At 43.4% G+C, this 13,764-nt stretch overlaps 1 pseudogene; it reads right to left on the bottom strand.

Moving 5' to 3' along the window:
* Positions 1–5,154: 5,154 nt before the first annotated feature.
* LOC134147077 (cytochrome P450 2K1-like) lies at positions 5,155–12,762 on the bottom strand (annotated as a pseudogene).
* Between the last annotated feature and the right edge of the window lie 1,002 nt (positions 12,763–13,764).

Below are 13,764 nucleotides of genomic sequence, written 5' to 3'. Positions count from 1 at the left end.
TGAGACCTCGAAGTCCTTTATCAGCAGTACCATGACCCTCCAAACACTCCACTGACATGAGGAAATAAAAAAATTTCCTTGGATCCTATCAGAAACCTCCAGAATCAGATTTGGATAGGGTTTGAGATCTTCATGTTACCAGAGAAAAAAATATTGTTACGGGAGACTTTAGCTTGCTTGGTATCAAGTAGAAATCAAGCTGCTAGTAATGGTAAAGCCCATGTATTTTTGGGTCATAAACGTCTTCATAAAATAGGCTCTGAACTCCCCAGAAGGGATGTGATTTCAGATTTTGTGTCTGAAGCAGAGGACATGTAATAGCTAGCCATGGAAAAATTGCTTGGATCAAGTGATCACGAGTGGATTCAGTTGACATTAAATGGGAAGACAAAATTAGATCTGAAATTTTGGTGAAGATTCCTCATCTTAAAAGAGTAGCTTCTAAGAAATAGAGGGAAAAAGTTAAGGAATTTAGCTGGACTGGCAGGTTTCAGACCTTGAGCAAAGCTGGAGCATGGAATTACTTTAAGTCAAAGATATATAACACGTGGTGCTTGTGACCCTCATAAAGGTTAAAATCTCACAGAGAGGGAATTGAGATCTGTGTGGTGGAACAGTCACTTTCAGGGGGCTAAAGGGAATAAAGAGTTGACAAAGGAAGGGAAAAAAGATTGTTTAGGAAAGAAGGATCTGTCTTACATGATCAGGAAGACAAGGCTAAAGATAGATTTTTCCAAAGCTGGTGGTTTAGATCACAGAAAGATCACACTTATCTGTTATTTGACAGATAAGTGTCTTCAACCTTGCAAATGCAAAAAGGGTTGGGAAGGAGTGGGCCTAATGTGAAGGGAGGACATGGCTGTGATTAAAACTAATCGAGCATGGCCCAAGCGAATGGCTGCTTTGCTGCAGGTTGGAGCTCTCTGAGCAATGTGGAGATGTTACAGGGCAACTGTTGCACAGAAGCAGAACAAGCAAGTGTATTGCAACATTTCTGGGATTTTTTTTGAATTAGTTTCCAAGAAATGGGCTGGAGACAATGGTTTCCCCAAGAAATGACTCACTCCTGCTTGCTGAAGCGAGCAAAGAGGCAGAGGAGGTGTGAAGACAAGCAAGGAGGATTTGGGCTGGCAGAGGGTGCAAAACTGGGGCGCTGCAATGGCAACTTGCAATGGCACGTGCTTTGCACCCCATGCAAAATGTTTGCTCCTGTAGGGTTTTATTTGACTGGCAGCACCCTGCACTACAAGAGTTATGTGCTGCTGCCTTTATGTTGGTATTTCATCCTTGCCCTGGGAGCTGCTGAAATCATAAAAAGGCCTTTCAGAAACAGACTTAAATTATATCTGGAAAAAAAGGGGAGTTTGCTGTGTTTTTTTTAGACCAGACTCTAAGTGCAATGCATTAAAATGACAAAAGTAAGTCAAGCTCTTGTGATGACAAGAAATTCCTGTCTCAATAATGTGCCTGCTACGTGTTTTGCTCCGGAGCTGAACGGCTACGTGCTCAGCTGCCTGAGCACACAGAGCCCAGCACAAAACACCTAGCAGGCGCTGACACAGCTCTGGGTGCGTTCCTGGGGCAGCCGAACTCCTCCAGGGTGCTCATAGCTGGGTTGTCTTCGGTCCCTTGTACCCCTGTGGCGATCCCTGCCACAAGGAGCAGAAGCAGCAGTGCCGGTGAGACCAAGCAGCATGGGCAACAGTCGTCATCACCCACCATTGCCCTGCCGTGCAGCCACTGCACTGCCGTTTGGGCTCCCCTGGAAACATCCATCCAGCGAAGCCCGTGAATGCACCACTCCTGCATCCATTAAATTAATCTAAATCCCCCAAGAAGTCTGTGCCTTCTCTGCCAATCTGGTTCTCAACCAGCAGTGCAGCCAGGCCAAGACCACAGCCTCAGATACTCTTACTGGCTTTACCGTATCAAGTTCCTGTTAAGCAAAGCTTGGGTACTGTGAAGTGCTGTCAGGATGGAAATCAATGCTGCATGACTGGCAGGCCAGGAGGCAGAATCAGGCTTGTGACAGCTGTAACATAGAAATCAGTTGAAGATGGGCAGAAAAGCAGGTTTTGCAAATTCAGGAGGGCAAGTAGGTTTTTATTGATAATTATTCAAAGGCAAAGAGTGATGACAGTTAATCAGTTTGTGGATAAGCACACCTAACTTGGAAGACAAAAGCTGGGAACTGCTGGTCAGTTCATACATCTGCATAGTGTTGTTGGCAGTATGTGCACCTTCAATATAAAATCAAGACAGATAAATCAGAGACTTTATGCAAAAACAAAAGGTTTAGCAAGGAGACCAAACCTCAAACCAAACCTACAGGTTCAAACTCAACAGTGTGCAGGCTCCAGGCAGAGCAATTTTCTGTTGCTCTCAGATGCTCTGAACTCAGGCTGTTCACAGGCCTCCTCCCACGGGCTGGTCCCTGTCCTGAAAGGTATAAACTGGCTCCATGTGCATTTTCACACTTTAATTCATCAGACAGTGAGTTTTAAAAATTCTTTTTCTAATTCCTATAAGTCAGAAAAGATGTGACCTCAAGTATAGATTTTCCAACAGAGCTCCAAGATCCCAGGATTGTTATATAGTTAAACTGCATCAGCCTGTGGGCTCTGCACCTGCTTTTGATAGGGGACATTTTTGGAAGGGCAGCTATTACAGTATTGAAAATACTTGTCATATTGTCTTTTCTGTTGGGATTTTCTGCAATTAGAGATTCAAAGATTTTCTCTGAGCAGTTCATGGCTATGAGTATTCCTCACCTTTTGCACTGTTAAACATGTCCCAGTTGCATGTTTCCCAGGGATTCCTGGGCATACCACTCTAGCATGGGTATATTAAAGGTGGTACAGCCCAACTTTATCAATTTATCCTAAATCCACCTTTTCAACAACACTAGATAGATCAACTGCAACAAACAGAGTCAGTGTCCTAGCCTGACAAAGATCACCCTACTTTGGACATCCCTTCATATTCTCTTCTTCCTTTTTTTTCCTTCCTTTTTGCAGAGATCATCTTTAGATGCCAGTGACTTTGGTTTTGTGTTTTAAACTTAACCATAGCCACTCCTTTAATCTCTGTAATTTTCTGGTTCTTCCTTTCTTTTTATCCAAACCTGCCTTTCCCGCTTCCAAACCAATACAAAAGCATCTTCAGTGACTCCCTTCTCCCTAACTCACATACATTCTTCTGCCTTTGTTTCACTGCAGATGAAGTGTCCCCTCTCTCACCCACACCATCATTCAGATCCCACATGCATGCACACACATGTGTACGCACACACAAACACACACACACACACACACACACACACACACCATGGGTCCCTCAATGGGTGTAGCTTTGCAAGTAGCGCTAGTTATGCATTGTGCTGATGGCTGTGACATGAAATAAATCATTAATTGTTGTAATCAAACAGCTGTTCTAGGAAGACCACAGTCTCTGGGATGTCAGTAGCTTTCTGCAGAGACCCCGTATTATACACTAATGGTATAGGTGAGAGGCTTGGTGACAAAGTACAGTGTCCAGCCTACTTCTCCTTTCAGTCTCTTTTACCAGTTTCACAATACCTATTTTCACAGTGACAACATACAAAAACCAATTAAACTTTGACAGTGATGCAAGATCTCTGCTAGGCAATGTGCTAGCAGCTCTGAATTTGTAACTTTATATAGGTTCTTATGTAAGCAGCCAAAGCACTTTTTGCATGGATCAAAATTTGGCTTGTAATTCATACTGTGTTGACCCTGGTCCTGCTGTGTACTGAGCACATATAACTTCTGTGGGGACTTATGACAATGTCATTTGCTCAGCACTGCTTGGGGCGGCAGGCTGAGTCTGTTACTCTGCCTGGAGACCTTGCTGCTTATCCCTGACACCAGGAATGTCTGGAGAGGGAGACAGCTTGAAATGCCAGAGGCTGAGTATCTCCTGTAGAGCTGAGGACAGAGGGTAACATTTCCTAAAGAATTTAAGTCCTATCTTCAGTCAGATTGAAAATAAACTATTGCCCCTATTCATCCCACCAAACCTGATGCATCAGATTGAGAGGTTTGAATTAGGAGCCTGGGAGTGGTGGCTCACTCTGCTGTCAGTGGAAAGAGGGAGCGATTCAGACCTTATGGCAGTTGGATCACTCACTGAAGGAGCCTTATTCTCTCTGTGGATGGTAGAGGAGACCTAGAGGTTAACTGGGCTCCTGAGTTGCAGTTGAAGAAGTCAAGAAGAGCTGGGACAGTGGGAGTTGTGCTCCCTGGCTCCAGGCTGCATAGTCCTTGCACTACCTCTGGGATATGCCCAGTCTTTAGCTGAGCTGGTTCAGAAAATATTTACTTTCCAGGGCTAGTTATTTTCTGCTAGTTTAGGAATCTGAACTGGCCCAGGCAAGGACTGGACAAGTGTTGGAGCCAGCACACAGCCAGGAGAGGTGAGGGAACAGCAGAAACACCATTCTGAGCAGAGGCAGAAAGCTGCTAAATTGGCCTTGTTATAAATAGGCTCTTTAGTACAAAGTTCCTGGTGTGAGCTGGAATGAACCTACTTCCCAAACCACTTAGATGCTTTCTGATAACTGTCCTATATCTGCCTCTTGGCATGGACCCATGTTACACCCCAGTGTCTGGGGCTCTGTGAGGAAGATAAGGCAGGTTGTATTGTGCAATGGAAGCTCAGTCTGAGACTCAGCAGAACTTCCTGGGAGATTTCTAGATCCATTAAGTATTTATACTTTATGTCTGCTGGCTCCAGCTGGGCCATCAGTCCGCTCTGCTATAGTGCTTCATCTTTGGGCTGGGAAATTCCCTGTGGAGGCTCTCAGAGGGGAGACTAGAGCCTCTGATGGGATACATCCAGAGAGGAGACCTGAAACCATTTAATTCCTTCAAACAGCCCTGAAGCCTGCTTTTCTGATGTGCTGTTTCAGGAGTGGGTTGCACTGTTTCTCCACGCGGTACTTAAGGGTATCTGAAGGGTTTGCGTTATACCAGCATCAGGAGAGCTCTTGGAAAGAATATGAAAGAGAGGAAAATAGCAGTGCCCAATGTCTTCCTTCTCCTAAAACTCAGGAATAGACAGCTTTTTTTCTCCCTGTAACCAGAATTGATTTCAAGCCTAAAGTGTTCACTACACTTACTGCATGTGGTTTGATCATTCATAGGGCACAGCACAAACCAGGTGAGGCATGGGGTTCAAAGTAAAGCCGACATCTGGAGTGAGATCTAGATCTGACTTGTCCACTCCTGGAGGGGTCTGGAAAACAAATTTTCGGAGCAAGCCTGAGAAGAAGAGGAACAGCTCCATTTTGGCCAGTCCTTCTCCAATGCAGGCCCTTCGTCCTGAAAATAACCAGAAGTAAATGATCAGCACCATAATAGTTAGTGTTGGAGTTGGAGACCTTCTAAACTGGATGTACAGCCTGTAACAGCAGGCTATTGAGACAGGAAAGCTTTCCTTCTCTCCCTCTGTTTATTAGAGGTGTTGAAAGGATCTCAGACCATGCAGAAGCCTGTGGATGTATGAGATCATTCAGTGCCTGTGAGTAAATCAATGTCTCCCACATTTCAGCCCAGATCTCCCAAGCATGGGATGGTAACTTAAAGCATGGTGAACTGGATGAATTGCCAAAATTTCCTTATCCTATGTTCTGTGTTTCTGACTTTTATAATTTCCAACACCCAGAACTACTGGATTCAGTGAGAGCTGTGCAATTAGCCTAAGCAATTAGCCTAACCGCAGGCAATGCACAAAATACCCCTCTCACCTATGGAAAATGGAATAAATGCCTCTCTCCTAACAAAGTTCCCGTCAGCATCCAGGAAGTGAGAAGGGTTGAACTGATCAGGGGTTTTCCAGTGCAACTCATCGTTCAGAGCAGAGGTCAGCAACGGAATAACCTCTGTCCCCTGGAAGGAATCAAAGAAACTCATGGTAGTTGGTAGGAGCAGATCACTTTCACAGTCCAGGTAGGCTGGTTTTCTTTTTTTCCAACGTAAATAGGTGAATAAGACTGAGCCACGGCAAACAGAACTAGCAAATACTTTCCTACTCTGCTTCACCTCTTATCAGTAGCTACTACTCTCTTTTTGGGCCACAAAATAGAACACATTTCCTTCTGACATATTCAGAGACATCTTTCAGACGAGAAGCTGAAGTAGAAATTCAAAAAAGAGATTCAAAACAGTGTGATTTAATTAAAGTCTATGGTTATTCTGAATTCAAAAAGCTGTAACTAAGAGCTCAATATAGCCCAAAGTTGTAACAGTCATTCTAGATCCCAGACAAAAGATCATATCACAGATTAAACCAAACATCAGGGCATCTTTAGATTTTTTGATTTTTCTTCTTTAAAAGAAACTGTAAGGAATCTGTGCAATGTAAGCTGACAACCTCAAAAACTCACCTTAGGAATTACATAACCTTGGAAATTCACGTCAGTAGGAGTTGATCGTGATACACTCATTGGGACTATATTGGCAAATCTTTGTATTTCATGTATCACTGCATCTGTATAGGGCATTTTTTTCCGGTCCTCCAACTTAGGCAGCTCTCCTGGTTCAATGACATGGTTCATTTCTTCCTGAATCTTTCCTTGGGAGGAAGAAAGGATAAAGAAGCTGTAACCCCCTCTTATCTTTTAACCTAAATGGCTTTTGGTTTAGCCAAGATCAATAAAAGGGAAAACTTTGAGTGGTATTTGGGAAGAGCAGAAATAGGGGCAGGTAAGTCAATGTGTGATGATGTTCTTTTATGTTTGTTGTTGAGCCAAGGGAGTCTGAATGCAATCGCTACAGGACATGCCATGCCTGATTCTGATCTTATGCCTTTGTTACCCCAGAGCCTTCAAAAGAAACCAGATCAGAATTAGTCCTTGAGGAGATGGGGGATGATGGAGGTTACTTGCAGTGATGTAAACTGATAGTCTGCAGGAGAATAGAGATGGGGCAGCTTTACTGTAACTGTGCAAGGCTGACCCATAGCCTCTCCCACTTGGCTGTGCTGTTTCAATGCAACCAGCTGAACAAAATCTCTTGGTAAGTCAGTGGTTGTTATCTCTCTCACAGTTCTTGAAATAATTACTCTAGACAGCACTCAATGAGTCCTACCCCCTCCCTTCTATAACCAAAGCCTTAAGCATGCAACAGAATACTGTACAAGAAGACTTCTTAGCCTTACTCTGAATTTCTGGGTATTTCATCATCAGAAGAAGACCCCAGCGCACAGTTGTAGAAGTAGTCTCAGTCCCAGCAGCAAAGAGGTCCAAGGTTGAAAACAGCAGGTTGCCATTGTGGAAGTAACTGTAGGGTTTCTTTGACTCCTTCAAAACATACAGATAGTGGCCATTAGTTTCTATAACACATGATACAAATAAATAAATGTGTTGCCATCATTTTTATCTGCATTTCAGCTTTTTGTGGCTTTATATGCTATAGAGCCCTAAACATTTAGTATTTTAGCATTAGGGCATATAGTACATGGAATATATGGAATTTGTCCAATCCTGAGTGTGTATGCAGTCCCCAAATCCAGATATTATATAAGTAGGCATTCAGTTACTGCAATGAAGTTTATCATTGTATCATTCTTGCAGGAAGGTTTGGGCTGATATCTCCCTTACACATGCTGAGCAGATTTCACCTACATGGGACATCTTGACAACTAAACCCCTTTAATCAGCAGCTTCAGTGGAACTATGTGTGGAACGACTACAGCACTGCTCACTGTGAGTATTTGCTTTAATATATTATAAAAACTGCTGTTCTTGTGTTTTTATTCACTTCCAGTCCCTGATAGATGGTCAATCTTAATAATAAGTCACAGCTAAGAGAACAGAAAGAGTCTGAGACTTAGCTTTAAAGTACCTGTTGTTGCTTCATAAGAAAGGCATCAACAAAACCTGTTATTTTCATTAAACTCTTCTTTGTGCTCCTGAAACAGCTTCTGGAGAAAAGCAGTCAGCTCATCAACATTTTGTTGCACAGTCTTGGGAGCGCCAAAGAGAAATCCAAGCGATGGGTAGAAATTATATAACTGTGGAGCAAATAAGTCTTATTGTTAATTGGCATTTTGAACATATGTTAGTATCTCAAACTATATTGCTGAACAGGGTGTATCAAGGCCTTCAGCTGGCAGTTCAGAGAGGATGGAAACATTTCCAGGAAGAACCAGTCAGCTAACTGGTGAAGTATTTCTGAGATGCTGAAGATATTGCTTGCTGAGACTCATAGGAGTACATCCCATGCCCTGACATTTCAGGTCACAATTCTCCCACATTCCAAGCAGTTATGAATTGTGCAGATATATCACATTCTCTCTGTTCTCTCTGTTGGGAGACTCATCAACTTAATCTTCCCTCAGGGCTTCCAGATAGTGGGATTGAAGGTCTCAAATGGAAAGGATGAGAATGTGAGCATTGTACCTCTCTCAGGGAAAGCCTTCAGGTGTGTCGCACTCTAGGGCAGAACAAGTGACTTAAACCAGCCACCCCCACAGACAAACACAAATTTTCTCTGTCAGTGCAGTACTTTCAAAGCCAATTAGCTTATGCACAGCACCATGCTAACACAGCTACACTGTTCTTAGGAGCTGGACTAAGCACAGCATTGCAGTATGTCATATGGATGTACTTGCTGTCTGGAGGAAGGGGGTCTCATCCCCATCCCTCATGATCTGTGTACTTCCTCTGGGAGACAACTAGCTGCCCTGTGAACCCATTAAAGAAGCCCCTGCAGTTCGCAGTTAGCCTGTGCCTCATTCTCGGAGTTTCCCTGCTGAATTACACAGAGTGTAATTCTGACCTGTGCACAGCTGGTGCTTTATATACTGAGCTACTCTGGAATGAGCAAGCATCAGACTTCAGTGTGGCACTGAGAACGAATTCACTGCTATTCAGAGTAGAAGCTTTGTGTCAGGAAGGAATGGGCTTATTTCAGATATTACTTTGCTAAGACTGAGTTTCAGTGGCCAAAACATACGAGAAAGAAGTCTGTCAAAACTGGTTCTAGGAGAAGAACTAAGACAATTACTGAGTTGTAATATAAGGAGGCAGATTTGAGAGTGCATTTCAGGGCTGATCTCTGGTATAAGCGATTTTTTCTTAAAAGCTGCACAGACTAGGCCAAGACCTGGGGATCTGTGTCCTGCAGATACAGAACCCCAGACATATTCAGTACAGATCAGTTGTCTGTTAATGTTCTCCTCAACCTCACCTTGAGAAGCAAATGTGGGAGGTCAGGAAAACAAACATGGGCAACCAGATATGCCAGAAAAAGCTAAAACTTAAAACCTAAAACCAAGGCCTTACCAGTACCATAGGGGAGCCCAGCAGCTTAGTATTTTCATTTAACAGCTTCAGCAAAGTTAGAAATACAGGATCATCATACTCAAACCTCTCTCCAAACAATATAGAGCAGATGACGTTGGATACAGCACTGTTGAGTATCATCTTCGTATCAAAAGGTTTCCCTGTATTTCAAGTAAAGAATACAAATGGTGATGTTGTTATGCCCATTTCCCCCTGCAAAGCAGAAGTATCCTGCTGGGGTGTGTATGGTTAGATTCGGTTCCCTCTGGGGTCACTGTCTTTGGATGTGGTGGGATAATGCTGTGCAAAATGCCATATTCAATAAATGAGAAAAGATGTGCAGGCTCCATTAGGTTTCCTTTGGAAATGTAGTCCTTATGTCCCAAAGAAAAACCTCATTCACCATGCAGAATGCACAGCAGGGAACTCAGTTTCAATGTTTTGAAGCCTCAGTTTAATAACCTGCTTAAACATATGCTAAACTTTAAGCATGAGACAGCATGACTTACACTTTCATTTGTCTCTGTTGTTCAGCTAGATATGTGATCTGTCTCTGGATGAAATTCTTGCCACTCACCCTGATAAGATGCAAAATATTTAATGAGGGAATTTAGTTCCTCAATAATTTGGATCTCAATTGTTCTCTTTCCCATTCCAAAATCTCGCAGTGTAGACAAGGTGAATCTTCTCATAGTTTTCCATAGCTCTCCATGGCTGAATCCTATGCCTAAAATAAAAGTATAAGATCCTTATGTTACTTGTAATTAATAAATTTTTGTAAGGCCTACTTACGCACTGGTACAAAAGCTACTCAATGCACTGTTAGACAGACAAAAAGCAAACCATAAGAGGACGATATTCTCTGCCGTAGGAATAATATCAGTAGAGAAACTGAAAAAAAGAAAGTAACCAACCAAAAGCTTACCATTTCCTTGTGCTATTTTCCTAAATATGGGTATTTCTGCTCTTTCTCCAAATTCCTCAGAAAGATTTAAAAGAGCATCCTTGATGGTTTCGTATCCAGCCAGTACCACAGCTTTCCTGGGTCCAAAATGAACAGTGAAGATGTTGCCATGTACCTTGGAGAGCTTAAAAGGTAAATAAATATGTTCATTTCATTCAAAACCAGATCTGGACCCATAGGGATCCAGAGGGGTCTGCTGCCACAGGGTAGCATTAGCTACCCTAGTTAGTTTCTAGTACAGAAGGGCCCTCCCAGCCCTGCCTGAAATCTCCAGGTGCTGCTGTAGTGCAAATAATAAACCTCAGCTATCACTAGCCAGCATCTCTGCTTGCACCCAGTTTGCACAACAAGGTGTCTACTATCATTGCTGCTATGAGATGAGCAGTTGATAAAATGTCATTGCATTCCTATGGTGTTTTGCAGTAACAGGCCAAAGCAGCGAAACTACCATTTGCAGGCTCACTAGAAGAATGCTGTAGCAGGCAGGCCCAGTGTGAGGGCCTGTTTATTTTAATACCGTTGACCTGAGGCAAGGGAGTGTGCACACATCTCTGGGGCTGAAGCCACAAACATTACAAGAACAAAGCTACAATCACTCTTTCTTTCAGGACAGCACTTGTCTCAAGCTATTGCAAGGTGGTTACTGTTGTAGTCATAGCAAAGTTATTTGCTGGCCACCAGAAATTTGAATCCAATCAGGAAGCATATTCTTGTAGATAATGTCACAGGAGCATAAGGCTTTTACAGCAAATTAAGTATGAATCATCTGTTACAGAGAAGGGTGGCTTTGACAATCTAATCATTCACTCAGTATTTTAGACTTCATTTAAACATACTGTAAGCCATCCGCTCCAAATGTCTTGTTTCCGATGTGCCTGGGTTACCATTTGCTATGCATTAGATACATACAGAAAATTGAATTTCAGATTAGAAGCAGCTCCTGTTATTACAGCAGACAAATTGAATTTGTTTTCATCAAATGGTGGTTTGACAGCTTGGGAGGTAACATTAACACTGGTTCCTTCCTCTCTGGCAGTTCACACGGTGTGCGGCAGATCCAGGGGTAGTTAAACGAAGCTGTTTCCCAGTCTTCCTTTGGTCATTTCTTTGCATTAGTACATCTTGGCACCAGCCCTGGCTTTTCTCAGCAATAAGAATATTGGATGTGGCAGGCCTGAAAGCCCAAGAAAGCTGCTTGGCAGCTTATAGGAAATGAGTCTGGTGCCTGCAAATGACATTTGTATCATAAAATCCCCCACTACAGCCAAAAATAGTTGCCCTTCCTTCAATGCCTCCAGAAACACACCTGTGGTCAGATGGGAAGTCAGGACTGGAAGACCATCGAAACTGTGCTCTATACAAGCCTGGTGACCCCGTAAGTCCAGGCAGATGGACATTGTGCCACTGCCATAGGAAATCTGAACCAGAGGCCTAGGATGTGCCTTTTTTACAACTAACTGTGTCCGCACTGCCATCTCGCTGCGGGTGTAGAGGTGAGCTGAGGAAGTTCACTGGCAACTGGACTTCCTCTGTAGTCGTGCCTGGCAAGCACACACCTGGGGAAGATGGCAGACCAGCCACAGCTTCTTAGACATCTCTACAGCAACCTGAAGAAATCTGAATTCATGTTGAGCTGTCCTCACCTCCCTACAGGAACAGAGCAGCCACTTTCTGAAACAAACATTGCAGCTGGCTTTAAAATATTTAAATATTTCTTTTTCCCCTTTAGAAATAGAAATACCCATGGAGCAGCATAAGAAAAAGGAATTTGTTTACCTAGAGGTACAAAAGCCATGCACCAAGTCTTAAATAACCCTGGCCAGTGTGTGTGCAAGAGCTTTGCATTGAAAGGACATAACTGGCTTTGGAAATAAAAGTACATATGACCAAGTTTCCTCTGCTGTGGGAATGATATCTTTCTTTCCTGCCTTCGTCCCTCCTCCTGTGGGAGATGTCTGTCTATAATGACAGAGCTGTTGATAGTGAATGGCTCCCGTCTTTCAGCAGACTGACCTAGCTCGTACCTTCTACTTGCAGAGTCTGAGGGCCATAACTAGGGCTCGAAGTGCCAATAATATGGACCTGGCTGCAGGGAGTGGAGGCCTAGGGATACATATACACATATATATGTAGGTAGGGTATCAGTCTGCCAGGCTGCCTGTACTCTAAATAGCTCATTTCTACCTTCTACACAATGCAAATGCAATCATATTTCCACCATCCTAGTTGCATTTCTCACATCAGGTATTGCATGCAGCCAATTTTCTTCCTGCCTGCCCAGTCAAGACCCTACCTCTGTCAGCGACTGGAACGGCTTTTTCAGGTCCACCACATTCAAGTTTCCGATCAGAGGAAGAGGTCGTGGCCCAGGAGGCAAACTGCAAACTGATTTCTTCAAGCTAATAAGAAAATAAATGAGAACTACCAGCCCTGCTGCCAAATAGAGCAGCGAGCTAGAGCCCACATATTGTAGGAGGCTGCTTATGCCCATGGCTACATCAAAATGTAGGTATGAACATCTTGGAGCTTCCTTTATAGCCCTTCTTTTATTGCTTGAGCCCACCTTCCATGGAAGCAGCTTTATACAGAGAAAAGGGCTCCCATGTCTTGTTTACTTACATTTAGATCTTTTTTTTCTTTTTTCCTGCCAGAAAAACATTCAGAAACATGGATTATCTTAATCTGGAGCTCCTATTTCATCCACACTGCTGGGGTAAGGTGTTTGTTTTCCAGTGTTGTGGACATGTTGTCATCTTGGCAATCTCAGGGGCAGAATTAAGAGACAGAACCTCTACCAAATTTCCCCCCATAGCTGTCCATGGTACAAGGCCACAGGACTCAGCTGGACACTGGCAAAGGGATGGAAAAATCGTGAAGCAGGAAGGAAAACCCTCAGTATTGCTTGACCTGGGGGCATCTTGGCCCCAAAGCAGACAAGGCTGACCATGGAAGAGCTGGAGCACAGACGGCAAAAAGATGTTCTAATTCAGGCTTGTAGAGGGGAGTTTGTCCATTTACAGGCAGCAGCTTTCCTTATCTCTGCTTTCATGCCACCCCATAAAATCTCCTGAGTGTGAGATCCTCTGCTGGAATAATGATTATTTATTAATAATAATAATAAAAGTACCTTAGATGAAGGCAAGGAGGATCAATAAGCTCTGACAAGATTGCCATGACAAAAGGTGTGTCTGCAGGGCTGCCTGTTCTCCAAGGTTTGTTATCAGGGGTAGAAGGGGTTTTATCACAAGGAGGAATTAGCCTGTGCAGAAGAGGACTAGGCAGAATGGGCAAGGAAAGGAGGTCTATAGATGGGCGTGTCCTCCTCAAGATTTGCTGGAGAACTGTTCAGGTCTTGGTCTGAGTCCTCTTCTCTCAGACGTTTCCAAGAATACCCTGTTCTGCCAGACTCCTCACTGAGCTAAAAGTGTGACCATCATTATTCTTGAGAGTTTATAAGCAGCAGTAGTAAGAAGAGGAAAAAACCCCTTCATGA

Source organism: Rhea pennata, chromosome 15 (assembly GCF_028389875.1).
Source record: "Rhea pennata isolate bPtePen1 chromosome 15, bPtePen1.pri, whole genome shotgun sequence".
NCBI lineage: Eukaryota > Metazoa > Chordata > Aves > Rheiformes > Rheidae > Rhea > Rhea pennata.
This window is presented reverse-complemented; position numbering and strand designations above follow the sequence as displayed.